The 20,800-nt window shown below is 33.5% G+C and overlaps 1 long non-coding RNA gene across 5 annotated transcripts in view; it reads left to right on the forward strand.

Moving 5' to 3' along the window:
* The window catches only part of LOC136035455 (uncharacterized), a 132,582-nt gene that overhangs the window by 79,599 nt on the left and 32,183 nt on the right, over positions 1-20,800 (forward strand). For all 5 annotated transcript variants that reach the window (XR_010619433.1, XR_010619431.1, XR_010619429.1 and 2 more), the window contains 2 exons: positions 1,578-1,750; positions 5,125-5,242. This is a non-coding gene — a long non-coding RNA (uncharacterized LOC136035455). The remainder of the gene's footprint in view (positions 1-1,577; positions 1,751-5,124; positions 5,243-20,800) is intronic.

Consider the following 20,800-nt stretch of genomic DNA (forward strand, 5'->3'; position numbering starts at 1 on the left):
CTTTACCTGGAATCCCCCAGGAAATTTCCATCCCCAAGAAAGATTCCCCAACTGGAAATCCACCCAAAGTACGAAATCCCCCCTGAAAATTTCTGTATACTTCCCAATAACAGATATTATACGTAAACAATGGGCAAATTTCATAGCTTAAAGGCCTCTCCCCACGGGCTGTGGGGGGGGGGGGGAGTCATCTTACCCATAAAGACATAGTTATTTGGTGCTTTAACTATAATGACCAAAATGCCTATCTAAAAATTTTGGTCAGATAACCCTGGGAAATAAATGGGCATGGGAGAGGGGGGCATTTGGCCTCCAATCTTTTTTGTCACTTAAAAGGGCACTATAACTCTTAATTTTTATTTAAATGCGCCCTCTCCCGATCTTCTGGGACCATTACTTCAATACGATCACCGATAAGAAAAAAATAAAATAAATAAACACGCACCCGTGATCAGTCTTCTGGCAAAAATAGCGAAATTCCCCATTTTAGTACATAGGAGCTTGAAATTTCTACAATGGGTCTCGAGTACGCTGAATCTTATGGTGTGATGCATCAATATTGCTTGAGTTTTTAGCCCCTCCCCCCGCCTATTTCTTAAATAAGGCAAATCTTCTGAGGCTCGTAATTTTTGAAGGGTAACACTAAGCTTGATGAATCTTATATATTTAGATTCAGCACAATAAGCTAGTTCTATTTATGCATCTATTGATATCAAAATTACGTGTTTTAGAGTTTCCGTTACTATTGAGCCAAGTCGCTCCTTACTTACAGCTCGTTACAACGAGCTGATTGAAAAAAAACTAGTTTTTTTATTCATTTTCTGGTCAGTTTTTTAATCACGCCGGAAAACCCCCTCCCATCTCCTTGGGAAATTTTAGGTGAAGCAACTTAATTAAAAAACGCATTAATATAATAAATATCTATATTTACTATTTATCTTAGACTTCGTGACTAGAGTAGACTTCGTGACTTTTCAGGAACGAATGCACCACCACGTGGTATTACATTCTCTGCAACTGGGATGCTTAATAAATTGTTTTTTCATATTCTTTAAGTGATTGGCTATCTCAGTATTGTCAATCAATGACAACTTTGGCGGTCTTTAGGGTAAAATTGAAACTGTGCCAGATAATGATAAAAAACGCCACTTTCCCGTTGTACAATTTTTTTTGGTCAATGAAAAAGGGGATGAGAACTTTCAATTTCGGTCTGAATGAGCCCCTTACCAATTTTCTAGGACCATTACTTTCATTCGGTCACCCCTGGAGGAAAATATAAGTAAATGAACATCCGTGACCTTTCTTTTGGAAAAAATGCCAAATTCAACATTTTTAAAGATAAAGGCTTCAAAAATCTATAGTAGGTTTTCTGACATACTAAATCTGATGCTGTGATTGCTATTAAGATCGTCTAACTTGTTGGGGATATTTTACCCCTTTTTCAAATAAGGCACATTTTTTCAGTCTCTTAGCTTTTGACGAGTAATATGAAATTTGGTGATTTTTATATATTTGGAATCATTATAAAACTCCAATTTATTTTATGTATTGATTGCTATTAAAATTTTCTTTCTCAGAGTTTTGGTTACTATTGGTTACAGTCACTCCTTACCTAAGATTCGTTACCATGAGCTGTTTACAATACAGTCCGGACGCCACGATTCAGGATTCACATTACTCTTCACACGAACAGGCTGAATTCCTGAATGTTTACATTTATTGAGGTTACTTTGGCCTGTCTGCATTACCGGTAAGTTTTAAACAGATCAGTAAAAAAAAAAAAAAAAAAAAAAAAAAAAAAAAAAAAAAAAAAAAAAAAAAAATCGGTTTTCCTCATTGGAATCACCTTGGTTCAGTCCCTGCCCTGAAAGTTTCAAGGTGTTTGGATTAAGAAAAAAAACCAGAGCCCCCTTAGGGTTTCACGAATCGGTAAAAACAAACTTTTTGAACAATTTTCTCTTCTTCTTCTTTTTTTTGCCATACATATCCATTAATGTCCAAGCCAATCGATGACAAAAAAAAACAAACAAAAAAACCGAAAAAGTAGAGGTGTATTTTGGGTGCGACGTACCAATATAACCAATTATTTCTCTCTCTTTATGGTCACATGTCCCTTTCTGCATGCTCTGGCAGTTTGAAATCAATTAAAGGATTTTTTATGTATTCTTACATCACGAATTTCCTGGCTTCACGAATTTCTTGAAACATCTTTTATCTTCGTTCCCTGTCCCAAATGGAACCAACTTGACCATTTTGAGTAAGCCAACATTTAAGAATCCATATGGTAAGCCCCCTCTTTCCTCTCCCGAACACAAAGTTTGAAGTCCCCTAACCCTCCTTCTCCCTCCAAATTCGGACAAAAAGAATTAGGAAAAAAAGTCAAATACTAGTGCAAAGAGCAAAGTATTGAGTAAAGTGCATTACCCCTCCTTTGTACCCCTCCATCCATGCAGAATAAATTCTGCTCGTTTTAAGATGCACCTAACTTTCAGTTGTAAAACTTTTTTTATTTAATTTCCGATCGTTTTTCAAATAATGCAGGGGAATCCGCAACTCCCCTCCGTGAAAAACTCCTCAGTCGTTAAGCACCTCCATGGAAATTTTCTCCCACCCTCGTAAAAAATTCCCCCCAGAAAATTTCTTGTGGACAATTCCAACTTCAAAATTATACTTAGCCTATTTTCATTTGAAAAAAAGACTTTTTTTTCATTTTTCAACCCTTCCTAAAATTCCCTCTCCGTGGTAAATTTATCCTGGACAAAATAGAAATTTTCTCCAGCAGAAAATTCATCCATGTAAAATTTCTCCCGTGGAAAATTCCCCAATGGATACTTTCTCCAATAGAAAATCTCGCCATGGGAAAATCCCCGAGACAATTCTCCCCCTTCGAAAATTTCACCAGGAAAATTTCCCCTGAACACCACATGTAAAATTAAGTTGCCAAAGAGAAGGTAAGATAAAGAAAAATAATTTTGAATAGAATCGTTCTCAAAAGTCATTAGAAGAAGAATAGCTTTATCTGTCGATATTACTTTTCGGATTCGGATTTCCGCAAATTCCACTGTGTAAAATTTTGCCTAGAATGCTAATCACCAGTATCCCTCCTCCCGCAAAAAATTTCCCCTCTCCAAAAATGTTTGTTTATTTCCCAATAGTAAATACTATATTTAAACAATAAAACTTTTAATTTCTGTTCGAACAAACCCCCTCCCGATCTTCTAGAACCATTGGCTCGATACGACTACCCTGGTTAAAAAAAAGAAAATGAACACACGCCCTTGATCCTTCTTTTGGGAAACAATACAAAATTCCTCATTTTTGCAGATGGAGCCTTGAAAGCTCTACTGCAGTTCTATGATACGTTGAATTTGATGGTGTGATTTTCATTAAGAGTACTTTATTTTTGGGGGGAGTTTCCTCCCTTTTTCTAAAATCCCACAAATTTTCTCAGTCTCATAGTTTATAACATTAAACTTAATCAATTTTATATATTTGGAATAACCAATTGACTTGAAACTCTTAAGGATCGTTGTTGGTCCAAATTGTTATGTTATCACGATTGTTATGTTCAATATTATTATCAAAATTATATTTTTTTGTTTTGGTTACTTGGGCAAAGTCGTTCCTTACTTATAGTTCGTTCCCACAAACTGTTTTAATACCGCTCTTAACTTTCCTTTGTAAATTTTTTTGGAAGAATATTTTTTTAAATTAAAAAAAAAGAAAAATCATATTGAAAGACAATGCACTTTAAAATCTTAATAAACATCCAAAGGGGAAAAAGTAGTAGTGGCTGCAATAAATTCAAGAATTTTCTAATAGGTTCTGTCCCTACTACAGAAAAATGTTTTCCAGGGGGATGTAAAAACTTCAGAAACTGTTCATTCTAAGTTTCCATGACGGGTTTTCCAGATCCCAACGGAATATAAAAGTCGCATGAATATATTGAATGCCGTGTGGTCTGTTAAAAACCTGAAGTTGAAACAACTATTTGGTATTCATGCTGTAAAAGCAGCTTCCTTTCTATATTCATTGCAAAATGGTTTTTATGAGAGGGAATTTTTGCGAATATTTTACAGTGGTCATAAAAGTATAACTTTTGCAAAAACGTCAAATTTTGCATTACAATGAGGTATATGGACGGAAGAAGAAAAGTAATAAATAAATCCCTTCTTTGAACCTGAGTTTTATATTGTCAGGCTCTCTTACGGTAATCTAACAATGAAAAATGCTAATTTAAGACTGTGAAATTGAGTGGATAGCCTCTGATGACGGAGCCGTACGGCATATTTTAATTTGAAGTTTGAAAATACGTTTTACAAGTTTTGTTATTTTGCTTGATGAACTGTGTTCACACTTTTTAAGCAGCCATATCTGACCGTTAATTAGAAATTATTTGGATTATTATTATTAAACAAAAAGTTGCTTAGGACCTATTTCCCACAAGAGAACTGGTTGAATGTGCTGTTCTAAAAACGTAGTTAAGCTTATCACCACGAATTTTTATTTAAAATGCGGAACGCTGCCTCACATTAAGAAAATAAATAAGAATAATAATACAATAAAAATAAAACGTTAATTCATTTTGCACTGTAACTAACCTAAAATTCAGCCTTAAATGGAACTTTAAAAGTTCAGTGCTTATCTTCTTGATCACATAGGAACTAAGATAGACTTTAAACTAAGATGGACTTTAAAAAAAAACTAAAAGGGAAACATTTTAGGCGTAATTGAATACTTTCAAATGTACAAAGCAACAACAACTTTCAGATTTAAATTGCGATGCAAAATAAATTTCTCGTGAAAACCGTTAGCTGTCTATAATCATGATTAAAAGAACAGACTGAGCTTGGCCGAAAAAACTTTGAATGTTTTACTACCAGAATTGTCAGCCAATTTTCAGTTCAAAAAGGAGTTGGTGTTTAATTTGACATTTAGTTTCTATGTCTTTCCAAGTCGAAGTTATTTCAGTACTTCAGTAATATATTTCTCTTAGGAAGCTACTATCTGTTGAAACCTAGAAGTAATGACAAAAATGTCAAGCCCTACAATATTTTAGTTTTTTATTGCGTTTTCCATACATTGTTATACTAAACAGATTTTATTACGAAGTTTCTGTTTTAGGGAAGCTGTTAATCTACATTGTCGCAATACAAGTTTCCCATTATGCTTGTACTTGTCTCTTATTTGTGAAGAAAATAACGTTGGGAGGGAACTTGCGAATTAGCCAAATGGAGCCTTGGTAAGTAAAGACAATATTTTTAGTTGAATTATATCCAATTTACCATGGTCCAAATTCTGAGTCTGTACTGAAATTTCTTGTATTTTCCTGTTAAGCAATTAAAGACAAAGCGTTTTGAACTTTAGCATACTTAAAGTTGAAATGAAAGGAAAGTTGAATATAAGTTGTATATAAGTTGCTTATAAGTTGCTAATATAAACTTAATATAAACTTATAAGTTGAAATGAAAGGAATGGCTCCATAGGAAGTTTTCAAACCGTAAATGTGGCAAAATACAAATTTTAAATTGTAAAGTTAATTTAGAATCTTCAGCAAAAGACAGTAAAAGTCGATAGTTTTGGATATTTTCTAAGTTTAGAAAATAAAATGTTGCAAATCTATCAGTTTCCCCAGAAGATTCTTAAGTTTTACTAAATTTACAAGATAGATTATTGTAAATCTTTATTATTTTTACATATTATACTCAATCAAGAAAATACATTTGTCTTTAAGTTTAAAACTTACCAATTCTATTTTATTTCTCTTTTTTTCAGATTAATTTGTATGTTACTTTAAGTAAACTTAGTGGTTTTACCAATCTTATTGAATATATTTACTAAACTTATAATAAATCTGTTCGATTATGGTTTCGTCGGGAATTTTAAATAGAAAAAACTGTTTTTTTTTCACCTGAAATTAAGGAGTAACATTAAAACTTAAAATGAACAAATTTTATTTTGTATATGAGGTTGCTGCCCCTTTCTTAACCCTTGCTTTTAACGCTGAAGTATTAAAGCTCTTTAGAAATACTTCCCATTCAAATTCAACGGCCCTTGTGCTTGAACAGTTTTTAATAAAGCATTGGGACAAAAATTCTAACTTTAATATAAAATTTTACAGTTGAGGTATAAGTAGATCCCCCTTTAAATACAAAATAATTTCAACTCGTTTTAAGTTTTAAATTTGCTCCTTACTTTCAGTTGAATACCTTGTTGTTTTTTTTTTATTAAATTTCTGAGCGTTTTCTCAAATACTGCCTGGAAATACACTCCTTCCCATCAAAAATTTTCCATAAAAATTCCCCTTGTAAACTCTCCTCCTCACATAATATTCTCTCCGTGGGATATATCACCCCCAGATAATTTCCCAAAAAAAATCTGAATATTTCCCAACAAGAAATACTACATGTATGAACAATGGGCATCTTTCGTAACTTGTAACCTTGTTTTTTTTACCCGAAAAAGCATAGTTAATAGTGTTTTCAACTATGCTGAATCAAATATTTTTATCGGATGTCTTTGGGTAAAAAGAGGCTTTGGAGGGGGTGTAGTTACTCTCCCATTTCTTGGGTCACTTGAAATAGAGATTAGAACTTTAAATTTCCGCTTGAATGAGCCCTCTCCCCATCTTCTAGGGCCGTTTGTTTGATGCAATCAATCCTGGAAAAAACAAATAAAAACGCATCCCACGATTTTTCTTCTGGCCAAAAATACAAAATTCAACATTTTTGTAGATAGGAGCGTGAAACCTTTACAGAATGGCTCTCTGATATACTGAATCTGACAGTGTAATTTTCATTAAGGTCACTTGACTTCTTTTTCAAAAATTTGACAAATTTTCTAAAGCTCGCAACTATTGATGGGAAATATTAAACTTAAAAACTTTTGCCTAATTGGAATTGGCATAAAAATTCAATTCTTTTGATGTTTGTATTGTTATTCCAATTTTGTTTGTTAGATTTTCATTTAATATTGTTTCGAGTCGCTCCTTACGAAAGATGTTTGAAAGATCGTGTTAGAAGCTTAAAAAAGAAAAAAAAATCTAAAAAGAGCGGTCCGTGGTGACTTAAGTATGAAGATAAATTTGACGGAAGTAAAATACTATTTTTTTGGCTCTTTACTATAAATTCATCAAATACAAAAATTTTACTCTTAGTATATGTTTCTCATTTTGCTGAAAATTCGGAAGTTACAATATATTTACATTTGGTGCAAAACAGGCTTTCAAATAGGCTTTCAATAAAGATAATAATCAAAATGAAGTGTTTAGGTATTCAAATGCTAAATACTTTTTCGAGAATAATTAAAAACTAGATAATCTATTCTGCCAGTATTTGAAGACATTATTTAAGTGTGCTTTATGTTAAGTATCTGGTACTTGTATATAAATAATTCAAAAAACTTTTCCAACAATAAAATTTTTCAAAAAAAATTAAAGAGCTATGTTAAACTAAAGATGAACAGAAATGAGTTCACGGAATAATTCAAGCTTAAAACGGAGGGAATCTCCTTTCAATGAATAAATGAGACCCAAATCGAATAAAAATTACAATGGATTGTCAAGTTAAACTGAAAGCCCTCTAAGCCTTCCAAAGGCCTAAGTGTCATTTGAACTTCACTGAAAACAATTTTTATTTCGAGCAGTGTGTTTCTATTTGTCATAACATTAACGACAACAGATAATGATGTCTAAAGGCTAATTAAGGCTTATGAATATAAATACTGCTTATGTTCCCTTTTCTCCCCCTCAAAACCTTTAAATGACGTAAATACAATTTGATTTTCATTGAAAATGATGTGTGCTTTGAAATACGGGGCTTTAATTTGTCACAACATCACCAAAAAAAAACAAAAAAAAAAAAACAACATATTAGCTGAGAAAAGAACTAATGAAAGTATAATAATTGTTTAATATGCAATTTATTAATGCCATCAAGAGATAGTGTTCATAACATACTTTACTTACAATAAAACGTTAATGACATTCTGGCCTTTGGAGGGTTTAGATTTGTTTCTTTTCAAAATTTGTGTGGTATTTATTTTTCACAATGCCAACAACAAAGAAAACAAAGCTAAGATTCACCATAATAAGCAAGATTAATTTAAAAAAGTAATGACAGCAGACTGGTTGTTTAATATATAACGACATTCATCCCTAGATGGATGGAAGTCTTGACATTTTTTTTTTTTTTTCTATTGCTATAAAAGAGATTTGGTTGAAAATATACTTTATTTTGAGTAAAATACGAAAGACACCCTAACCCTCAGAAGGCTTAGGAGTGTTCCTGTGTAGCCTAATTCCTATGTGTGGCAATTTCCGCTTGCTATGGGTATGATTTATTCATTCTTAGTTATTTCTTCTTAATTTGAATTATTAATACCTTAAATTTGTGCTAGTATATGGTTTTATATAGCTCTGTCCTTTTCTCTGAAAATGTATTTTGAAGAAAATATTTAGATTGATTTCTATTCGTTTTTAATTGACGTTGCTTAAAAGTTGCAAGGCCTTTTTCAGCTTTTTGATTAAGATTCAAGATTTAGGTTTGCTATTTAAATTATGGAGCAACGCTTGCGGCAAATTTGGATAATAGTTTGACTATAAAATTGAAGGTGGATGGGGGGGATGTTTTTCAGACGGATTTAAAATCTTCTTAATGTTTGTCATTTCATAGGGTCAAAGTTATTCTGACCCCCATCCTGCTAAAACCTTGAATACAGACAATTACTGATCCATTATTTTGCTATACAAATCTTAGTGTGATATATTATGTTGTAACTGCTTTTTGTTTAAGTAGGTGAATTTTGAGGAGATTTATTAAAACGAGTTCTGTTTTGTAATTTCAAAAAGTGTTTTTGTCTGCAAAGAGTTATCAGAATCAATAAGACGTCAAGAACCAAAGCAACTAGATTTGTTTCCTAATTGATGCTTCCTTAGTTAAAGAAAAAATCATAATTTTTAATATTGAGAATCGATATATTCATTTCTCCTCACCCTCCTTTATGCTAGTGGGTGCTGAAAAATTAACCAGTATGAGGATTCTCACATCCGAAAATGTATGCTGTATTTCAAGGAACTGGATATACATAGTGTTTTTTTTCCTATGCCTCCCATAATCAATATTTGAAGCTTGCTTGACCCCCTTCCCCTCTCCAATAATCTTTTAAAGCCTTAACTCGATTTCTTAAGCTCAAATAATATAAATAATTTGAAAAATCAGACGCGCATAGTGTCTTTTGATTTACACGCGTAAATGTGTCGTTTCAAGAGTATTCTATGGGTAAACTCTTGGATTTCTGGCTTACCGAACGATCTTTAAAAGATCACTAGCAATACAACTAATTAGAAACAAGAAGGTTTTAGAAAATTTCCTGCCGTCCTATCCCCTATCCTCCCACAACAAAATGTCTTATCTCTAGAACCTACAAAACGGTTCCAGAAAGTTTCAAACCAATTGCAGACAATAAAAGAACCCCTATTGCAACCGAAAAAACTTATGTTTGAAAAATTAGCAACTTAGTATTAATATATGCTTTTTTCTCCAAGAACTGTGGGGGTCTTATCATCCCAGGAACATACTTATCTGAACTTCCGACGATTTCTTACAAAATAGTTGTCTCGGATTTTGGTTAGATGTCGTAGCGGGTTACGTGGGGGCCAGGTATCCAAAAAAAGCATAAAATGCTGCTGGTTGCCTTCTAATTACTTTAAAATCTATAAAAGGGCACTAGAACTTGTCAATTTCCAATTAAATAAGCCCTTTCTTAAGTTTCTACATCATCCCTTCCATACGAAATAGCTTAGTGAAAAAGATAAAAAAATAGAAGCCAATTCATTCTTTACTTAGGCAGCGCTTCTGCGCTGCACATGATCCTTTTCTTAGGCCTTTTTTAAAGTACTGGTTACGGTTGACAAAAGGCAATGGGAGAAAGAGGGGACAACCTCTAATAATAAGGTTTGAAAGAAAAGAGGTAACAAGGTCCTTCAATATAAAACAAGGAAATCACGACCTGAAAATTCATTTGGGACACTTCAATCTCCATAATTTTAAACGCTTTTAAATGCGTACATTTTATTATTTTATGTGTTCTAAATTAATAAAATGAACGTAAACAATAGGGGTTGAGAAGATTGTTGCTCCCTCATGTTTAAGAGATTCCTGGATATGACATGAAAAGCAAACCGAGATGAATTGAGAAAGAATATTTTTCTAAAGGAAAGTAAAAAGTTCAATTTAAGCTTTAACCAAAGAAATTTTATCCTATATGTGTGATAGACCGTCACTCCCTCAGCCCTCTTTCCAGTATTTAGACGAAATAAAGTTTAAGAGTGTGATTAATAACTATGATTCATAAAGTGTGAAAACCTCACCGTAGAGAGCAGAAGATAAGAGGTTAGTAGCCCCCGTCATAAACAGGATAAACTCTGATAGTTGTTGTTTTAATGCCGTTGTTCACTTTAATTTATTAAAAAGATCGTCTACAAAAAAAAACTAAAGAAATGAAAAGAGCCATATTCTGTCATACAATGATTCAGACTTACAAGAAACATAAATTATATAATTAATAAATGGGAACCCAAATAAAACAAAATTAAAGTAATTTGCCATATAAAATATAAGAATCAAAGAAACTGCTGAGGATAATTGAATGAAAACGAACAAGAATTAAAAAGAATAGTCTAGCAGAAGCTATCACAAACAAGAGAAGGTTAGAGCTATCCCCCCACCCATACCGTCAAAATGGCATAGCGGTATTTCTGCTTTACTGAAAAAAAAAGAGTTTCAAAAGTTTTTTCTTTATCATTATAACACTAAAAAATAAGAAACTGCCTAAACCTAAGGTAATAATATCCTTATATTTTAACCAATCAGTCTAGTCTAATTGACCTGGTATCCAATAAATTTTTGTTCATACCATTTTTCTTTTGAATAGATAGTTTTCAAATGTATGGGATATAGATTATTAAATAACTTTGCTTAAAAATTACCAACAGTTTTTAAGTTTAATTCGGCGTCATTTTTCTATTTGTTTAAATGAATTAAAATGAAAAGAAAATTGTTGACAAGAAAGTGTCCTTTTGAAACTGTAAAACTATCTTAAGTCACAAATGTGATTATTCTAAAAGGTAAATTTTTCTATAATTTTTATAACTACGGTGGTTTCCTTTTATGGCAGTTGGTGTTTTGACAATGAAAAACCACACTGTTCAAAATACGATGCGTTTTCAGTGTATAAATGACACTAAAGACTTTTAGAGGATTTGAGAGGGAAGGGTAGCCCTATTCTTATTTAAGGTACCTCTTAATTTAAGATCTGAATTAGCCTTATGCTATAACTTTGTTGTTCTGATATTGTTGATATTATGACAAACAAAAAACACACTACTCGGAATACGCATAATCTTAAGTAAGGTGCAAATGACGCTTTTGCCGTTGTTATTTAAAAAGGAAGCAACCCTACATTTATCTGTAAAAAAATATGTTCGTTTTAGTTTCACCTCTGTAGTCATCTTAGTTTATGATTAAATAAAAAAATCAAGTTTTTTTTAACTGCAAGTAAGGACCGACATTACAACTCAAAACAACAAAAAATTATTCCGGATATAAAAGGGGCTGTCCCCTACTCAACGCCTCACTCTTTGCGCTAAAGTTTGACTCTTTGTCACAATTCTACTTTTTAAAACAATAAAAAACTTTAGCGAAAAGAGCGAGGCGTTGAGGAGGGAACAACCCTTTCATATACTGAATAATTTCTGTTAGTTTTAAGTTTTAATGTCGCTCCTTACTTACAGTTAAAAACCCTTTATTTATTTAATTTCTAAACGTTTTTGAATTAATGCATGTTTTTATTTTGGCTTACTGCACATGAATAATTAAAACTTTTTTTTTTTTGGCTAAATGGCTTCTCATAGTTTGATCAGACGATTTTGATAAAAAAGTGATGGAGGAGGAGACCTAGTTGCCGCAAAATTTTGATTTCTTAAGAAGGCAACTAGAACATTTTATTTTTTCTGAGAACGTTTTTATTAGTAATAAATATACGTAACTTAGAAATTAACTTACGTATATATTTGTATATCTTACTAAGTATATATGGGGGTTCACCCTCTCATCAATACCTCGCTCTTTAAATTAAAGCTTGAATTTTGTCCCAATTTTTTAAGAATGACCCCTGAATCACAAAGGCCTTAGAACAAATCGTTGAATTTATTAAAAATACTTTAGCATAAAGAGTGAGGTATCGTGGAGGAGACTAGCCCCCTTATATAGGTAACAATTTCTGTCCGTTTTAGGTTTGAATGCTGCTCCTTACTTTTAGCTGAAAAACTTTTTTTCTCATTGTTTTTTTTTAATAATGCTAGAAAATTCTGCAGCCCCCTCATTAAAATTCGCTTCCCTCATCATAAATTCCTTCATGAAAATACACTTCCATGTAACTCCCTCCCCAGACCCCCCCACTGCAAAAAAAGTCCCCTGAAAACATCTGTACACTTCCCAATAACCATTACTATATGTGAACAATGGTCAAAATATGTAATTTGAAGCCCCTCCTCAGGGAGTTCGGGCGATTAAATCGTCCCCAAAGACATAGCTATTATATTTTTTCACTATGCTGAACAAAATTGCTATCTCAAAATTTTCATCCGTTGACTTTGGGAAAAAATGAGCACGAGAGGGGGCCCAGGTGCCCTCCTATTTTTGGTCACTTAAAAAGGTCGCTAGAACTTTTAATTTCCGTTAGAATGAGCTCTCTCACGATATTCTAGGGCCACTGGGTCGATACGATCACCTCTGGGGAAAAAAAAAAAAACGCATCTGTGAACCGTTTTCTGGCAAAAAATACAAAATTCCACATTTTTCTAGATAGGAGCTTGAAACGTTTACAATAGGTTTTTCTGGTACGCTGAATCTGACGGTGCAATTTTCGTTAAGATTCTATGACGTTTAGGTGGTGTTTCCCCCTACTTTCTAAAATAAGGCAAATTTTCTCAGGCTCGTAACTTTTGATAGTCAAGACTAAACTTGATGAAGCTTATATATTTAAAATCAGCATTAAAATGCGATTCTTTTAATTGTAACTATTGGTATCAAAATTCCGTTTTTTAGAGTTTCGGTCACTATTGAGCCGGGTTACTACAGTTCGTTACCCCGAACTGTTTGATCGTTCTGCAATTCACCTATTCATCCATAGCAGCATCTGTTATCTTTACATTGGATATTACTATTCATTTTCTGTATCTGTTTGTTTTGAGTTTCATTTTTTTAGTCCATAGTAGTTTCTGTTCGTTTAAAGTTTGAATTTTTGAAATACTTTATTTCTGTTCGTTTAGGTTTTAATATGACTAATGAATTTTTTTTTAAATGAACATTGAGATAAGTATGGATAAATCTTCTGGCCTCTTTTCACTTGAAAGAATATACCGCGAAAAAACAGCTTACATAGAAAAACTCCATGTCATTTTGGAAAGCAAATATTCTGAATGAGTCCCTTTTCCCGTAGTATTTTAAGCAGAACTCAAACTTTAATATTAATAGAGGAGGTTTAGGGAACGGAAGTCTCCGTTAACTCATGGTATGGTTTTATAAACGAACTTAAATTAATAATAAAAAATAAAGTTGTTTTTCGAATGAAACGAAATAGTGAAACTAAAATTGAAAGCGAACAGAAATGCCATAAATATGGAGCTAACCCCAACCCCCTCGATCAGCTACTCTTGACACTAGAGTTTGACGTTCCTCTTCAATACTTCAAAAGCAAGTACTGTAGCACAAGGGCAATGGGAAAAGGATAAATTGCATTTTCTTGATTACCTTAAGAATAAAAGGACTTCATATGTGTTACCTTTAAATAATGAAATTGTTTTTCAAATGCATGAAAGACAATCGGTAAATAATAAATTTTCGATCACGAACCGGGTATTACTTGTTACACTCAAAATCTTTCAATAAGGCACTAGTAGAACTTTGGTGCGGAGGAAGGCACAGCCCCCCTCCATATAAGGGAAGACTTCTGCTTTTTTTAAGTTTTGATGTATCTCTTTACTTCCAACTAGTCAAACGGTTCGTGGTAAGGAATTGTAGGTAAGGAGTGACTCGGCGCGTTGGTAACTGAAACTAAAAAAAACGGAATTTTAATATCAAAAGATACATCAAAAGAATCAGAATATTATGCTGATTTCAAGACATCAACCTTAGTATTACCCATTAAAAGTAATGAGCCTGAGAAAATTTACATGAACACCCCCCAAAATTAACTAGATCTTAATGAAAACCACACTATCAGATTCAGCATACCAGAGAACCCGACTGTAGAAGTTTCAAGCTCCTATCTGCAAAAAAGTAGAATTTTGCTATTTTTGACAGAAGACAGATCACGGCAGTGTGTTAATTTGGTTGTTTTGTTTTGCTTTTTTCCAGGGGTAATTTCATTAAAATAATAGTCCTAGAATATTGGAAGAGGGTGCATTCGAAAGAAAATTAAAGTTATAGATTGGACGGCAACTGCCTCCTTCCCGTACCCATTTTCCCCCAAAATATCTGATAAAAATTTTGAGATAAGCCATTTTGTTCAGTATAGCTGAAATATCAAATAATTATGTCCTTAGGTGTAAAATGACCCCCTACAGTCCCTGGGGAGAGGCCTGTAAGCTATAAAATTTGCCCATTGTTTACGTAGAGTATTTGTTATCGGGAAGTATGCAGACATTTGTTTTATTGGTTGAGGGAAAGCACTTGGGATGGATTTCTATAGGGAAAAGCTTCCTTGGGGGGGGGGGATTTCTGGGGAGTTAATATTCCAGGGGAAATGTTACAATGGGAGAATTTGACAGAATCACTATACGAAATTCTTTCTAATTGTCTTGCATTGTCTTTGCCCAATTTTTCATGTGGAGATGTTCCGCGGGAATTATCCAGGAGCTTTTTTTCCGCGTGTGTTGATTTCTGGCAAATAATTTCAACGGAAGGGGGCATTTCAGGAGTGATTGAGAAACCAATTAAAGATCAAAGTCTTATCCAAATGGAAGAATGCTAAGGAGTATTTTTCAGGCTAAATGTCCGCAAGCAGTTTTACAGGGAAGGGGATTCTCAGCAAGGATTAAACTGTGTGGAGGGAATTTCACGGGAGGGGGTGCACTTTAAGCTGAATGAAATTTCCGTTGAGAAGTTTTCCGTGAGGGGAGGGGTATATTTCATAAAGGGTGAAACAGATTTACCATCATTATTTGGAAACACGAACAGAAATTATTTTATTTATGATGGGTAGCCCTCTTCTCGATACCTTGCTCTTTATGCTAAAGTTTGAGAGTTTGATCCAATTTTTAAGAGCATCTACTGTAACACGGGGGCCATTTAATTAAACCAGGAAGGTTTCTTAAAAGTGTTAATAGCTTTAGCGTAAAGAAGAAGATAATGAGGAGGTGGCAACTCTTCATATACGAATAAATCTGCCAAAATCGATATGAAAATTTGTTCTAATTTGTCATATGCGGTGAGTTGAAAAGCGTTCAGAAATTAAATTAAAGTTTTTTTAACGGAAAATTTCCAGATTGAGGTAAACTAACATTGTTACAGAGATATAAGTCAAAAGCGTCACAAATGGCATTGTTTGTGTTGGAAGTGGAGGGGGAGTAGGAGGAGTCACCGAACCTCTATAAGTCTCCAATTATGCAGTCAAATCATACCGAGATCCAATTGCAAGAATATACATAGTATTGAACTGAGAGATTTGGTAGCAAAACTGTCAAACCAACGAGTGGCGGACTGTAGCGTAGTAGACGCAAGAATTGACTTGAAATATTTGGTTTATTTAAATTGGATTCATTGTTTTAGACTTTTAGCCTCTGATAGCTTGCCAGAAAAGTGACTTAAAAGCTCAAGAACAGTGCAATTTGGTAGATAGGTACGAAGACTCAAATGAGCCTCCTGCAAGAAGTATTCATGAAATAGCTTTCACAGTGCAGATAGTAGATTTCCTAGGAGTTTGGCTACTCAGGGAATCTCTGACTTTAAAAATTTTAAATTCTCCTTGACTGTAACTACTTTCGTGTTTCTACTCATACATGTTATAAATCCCTGCATGATTTTGTCACTAACAAGATGTAACGTACCTACTTTACAGGTGAAACTTGGCAATAGGGTGAAGGATCAGTGCTCTTGGACAGATGGCTGACTTAATTTAGCCGGCCTTATTACAATAAATCAGAGGGATAAGGGGAGTTGGAGGTTCCTTGGTCTCGCCTTGGATTCACCTCAAACCATACATTATTGAGATCTTTGTAAGATTCTTGTTCAAATTTCGTGCATCATACCCACACTTCAACTCACATTTCCCACATTTCGTGCGGTGAGCCAAAATGAAAACATGCATTAACTCAAAAACGTTCAGAAATTCAATTTAAAAAAAAACAAGTTTTTTAACTGCAAGTAAGGAGCGACATTAAAACTTAAAACGAACATAAATTACTCTGTATATGAAAGAGGCTTTTCCGTCCGCAACGCCTCGCTCTTTACGCTAATTTTTTTTTATTGTTTTAAAAACTAGAGTTGTGACAGAGTCAAACTTTAGCGTAAAGAGTTGAGGATGGGACGATCTTTTTTACATACGGAATAATTTCTGTTCGTTTTAAGTTTTAATGTAACTCCTTGCTTGCAGTTAAAAAAACTTGTTTTTTTTTATTTAATTTCTTCTTACAGCCATGTGAACAGGGATGTTGTGCCGTTGTAAAAGATTAATACTCTATTTTTATAAAAAAGAATATTTTTAGGTGTTTTGGGCTATGTTCTTTACGTTAAAAATACAGGTACTATTGCATCTCTAATCTCAATTAGTCTGTTCGCTTTTCTTTTCATTAGTGAAAATTAAATAAAAAAACAAGTTTTTTAACTGAAAGTAAGGAGCAACTTTGAAAAGGGCTGTTCCCTCTTCAACGCCCCAATCTTTATGCTAAAGTTTGACTATTTCTCTGAATCCTACTTTATAAAACAGTAAATAACTTTAGCGTAAAGAACGAGGCGTTGAGGAGGGAATAGCCCTTTTCATACATGGAGTGATTTCTGTTCTTTTAAGTTTTAAAGTCGCTCCTTCAGTTGAAAAAACTTGTTTTTTTATTTAATTTCTGAACGTTTTTAAATTAATGCATGTTTGATTTTGGCTCTCTGCAAATGAATAATTAAACGAGATTTGCGTATTAAACTTTTTTTTTGCTAAATGACTTTCTCTTAGTTTTGATCAAACGATTTTGAGAAAAATGGTGGGAGAGGAAGCTTAGTTGCCCTCCAATTTTTTGGTTACTTAAAAACGCAACTTGAACTTTGAACTTTGAACAGATGAGCCCCCCATACACGTAATAATCTCAGTTAATTTTAAGTTTTAATATAGAAGTTTTAATATAGATTTTTAACGAACGTTTTTATTAGTAAAAAATATACGTAACTTACAAATTAACTTGCGTAACGAACTTCTATATTCGTTTATTTTTATTACGTATATGAGTGGGTTTGCCCCCTCGTTAATACCTCGCTCTTCACACTAAAACTTTAATTTTTTCCCAATTCTTTAAGAATGACCCCTGAATCACAAAGGTGGTAGAATAAATAGTTGAAATAACTAAGAATACTTTAGCGTAAAGACCGAGGTTATTAGGAGGAGATGAGCCCCCCATACACGTAATAATCTCAGTTAATTTTAAGTTTTAATTCTGGTCCTTAATTTCAATTGGAAAAAAAACTTTTTCATATTTATTTTTTCATTGTTTTGTTAAAAATAATGCTAGAAATCCTTCATGGAATTTCTCTTCTCCCATGAAGAATTCCTCCAAAAGAAGATCCTCCCTCGTAGCCCCCTCCCCTCCACCCCTCAGCCAAAAATCCCTCTGAAAAGGTCTGTACACTCCCTAATAACCATTAATGTATAAAAACACTGGTCAAAATTTTTAACTTGCAGCCCCTCCCCCGGGAAATGTGGGGGAGTAAGTTAGCCCCAAAGATATAGTTATTATGTTTTAGACTATGCTGAACAAAATGGCTATCTAAAAATATTGATCCGTCGACTCTGGGAAAAATGAGCGTGGGAGGGGCCTAGGTGCCCTCCAATGTTTTGGTCACTTAAAAAGGGCACTAGAATTTCTAATCTCCATTAGAATGAGTCCCCTCGCGACATTAAAGGACCACTTGGTCGATAAGATCACCCATGGAAAAAAACGAACAAACAAACAAACAAATAAACATGCACCCGTGATCGGTCTTCTTGCAAAAAATACGAAGTTCCACATTTTTGTAGATAGGAGCTTGAAACTTTCAAAGTATGGTTTTCTGATACGCTGAATGCGATGGTGTGATTTTTGTTGAGATCATATGACTTTTAGGGGGTTTTCCCCCTATTTTCCAAAACAAGACAAATTTTTTCAGGCTCGTAACTTAAATGAGTAGGACTAAATTTGATGAAACCTATATATTTAAAATGAGCATAAAAATTCCATTCTTTTGATGTATCTATTAGTATCAAAATTCCGTTTTTTAGAGTTTCGTTTACTATTGAGCCGGGTCACTCCATACTACAGTTCGTTACCACGAACTGTTTGATTCGAAACATATATGCCATCTCCCGGTTCTGAATGAAAACATAATCCGAGTCGTTATGTCTTAATCTTAAAGCTTGCATAGTTTAAGACCAATTTCAAAGCAATAAAATGCCATTCATGGGGCAATTTTATCTCAATTCAAAGGACTGTTATATTGCTAAGCATATGCCATCTAACATTCTAAACAAACCATCAAACAAGAAAGATGTTTTTTAACGAACGTAAGCCATTTACCTTCTTAATCTCTTTTTTCTGGGGGACGGGGTATAGGAGGATGTCTTGAAGTTGGCTTAGTGCTGGTACTTTCAAAAGATTTTAATAATTTTGCTACGATGTTAAGATGTAACTAACAATTTTTTTTCTTTCTCTTTTGGGAGAGCAGGATATTCAGAATCAGATAAAGGTAAAATATTATAAATTTGGTATTTTCGAGGGCGGCGTATCGTCACAGTTTTATATATTATGATAAGGGTCGAATTCCTTATAAATGTCTTATTTATAGCGTTAGAAAATATAGGCATTATTTTTTCCATCTTAACTCTGGCTCAATAGAGTTTACCTTTTGTCGCAGGTTTCAGTATTTTCGGTAAGATAAATGCTATCTCTCCCCTAGAGACAAAACAAAAGACACGATAAAAAAATAAACAGGGTGAGAGTGATGTATATGAAATCAAATAAAAATGAAAAATCCTTGTATTTTCCATACACATAATCAGTATATCTGCTGAAATGCAAAATTGGATGGGTCTAATCAAAAACGTATCCATGATTTTTTTTTACGATGAGATGGGTTACAAACAAACTTTAAAAAATGCATCAAAAATTTGTTTCTATTCATTTGTTATGTCACGAATTGGAAAACATGTCGAAGGAGGGCTCATCTCCCCTTATCCCCCCTGTATACGTCCTTAGGTCTAATTGCTCCTCTCACAAAGGACCAGAAATTCGGCATTGGTTTTATTCAAGTGTGCGTATCCAGAACAATTTTCAGTGAAACTGAAAATGGTAATGACGGCCAAAGAGGAGTCTTTTCCGATGATTAAATAATAATAATAAAACAAGTTTTTATAACTGAAATTAAAGAGCGACATTAAAACTTAAAACGAAAGGAAATTACTCCGTATATGAAAGGGGCTGTTCCCTCCTCAGAGCCCCGCTCTTTGCGCAAAAGTTTGACCCTTTCTCTCAAATTTACCTTTTAAAACAGTGAAAAACTTTAGCGTAAAGAGTGGGGCGTGGGAGTACTGAAACAGAGTATTCATTCACAGTATTTTTCTTTGCTTTTTTTTTATCAGAATGCTCCAACTCCAAGAATGTTGTCCTTTGTTTAGTTGCAAGTGATTTAATCAATACAATTTCCTGTGCAAATCAAACAAAACGTGGTAACGAACTGTAAATAAGGACCAATCCGGCTCAATAGTAACCGGAATGCTATAAAACAGAATTTTGATGCCACTATATATATATATATATATATATATATATATATATATATATATATATATATATATATATATATATATATATCAAAAGAGTTGGTTTTATTTGCTGATTTTAAATATACAAGTTCTATAAAGTTTATTTATAGCAATCAAAGGTTACAAACCTGAGAAAATTGTCGGATTTTCGAAAAAAGGGAAAGACCCCTAAAAATGCATAGAATCTTAATGAAAATCACATCATCAGATTCAGTGTATCAGAGAACCCTGCTGTAAAGGTTTCAAGCTCCTATCTGCAAAAGCGTGGAATTTAGTAATTTTTTTTTTTGCTGAGTGTTTTTTCCCCAAGGGTGATCATATCGACCCAGTGGGCCTGGAACTTTGGGAGAGTGCTCATTCTGACGGAAATGAAAAGTTATAGCACTCTTTTTAAGTGACCGAAAAACTGGAGGGCGAATAGGCCCCCTCCCATGCCACTTTTCTCCAAAAAATTGTCAGATCAAAATTCTAAGATTTCTATTTGTTCAGCATAGTTGAAAGGTCTAATGACTAAGTCTTGGAGACAACTTGGACCCCATAGCCCCTGGGGAAAGGTCTTTAAGTTAAAAATCTGCTCATTATTTACGTACAATATTTGTATAAAAGTAGTATTTTGGGAAGTATGTATACATTTTTTGGGTAGGGAGGGGGGAAATTTGCGCGGGGAGAATTTTCCATGGAGAGATAATTTTCAAGGGGTGAAATTTTCAGGAGGAATTGTGTTCTGGGAAATTTGCCAGAA

The sequence above is a fragment of the Artemia franciscana genome, chromosome 14, assembly GCF_032884065.1.
Source record: "Artemia franciscana chromosome 14, ASM3288406v1, whole genome shotgun sequence".
Taxonomy (NCBI): domain Eukaryota; kingdom Metazoa; phylum Arthropoda; class Branchiopoda; order Anostraca; family Artemiidae; genus Artemia; species Artemia franciscana.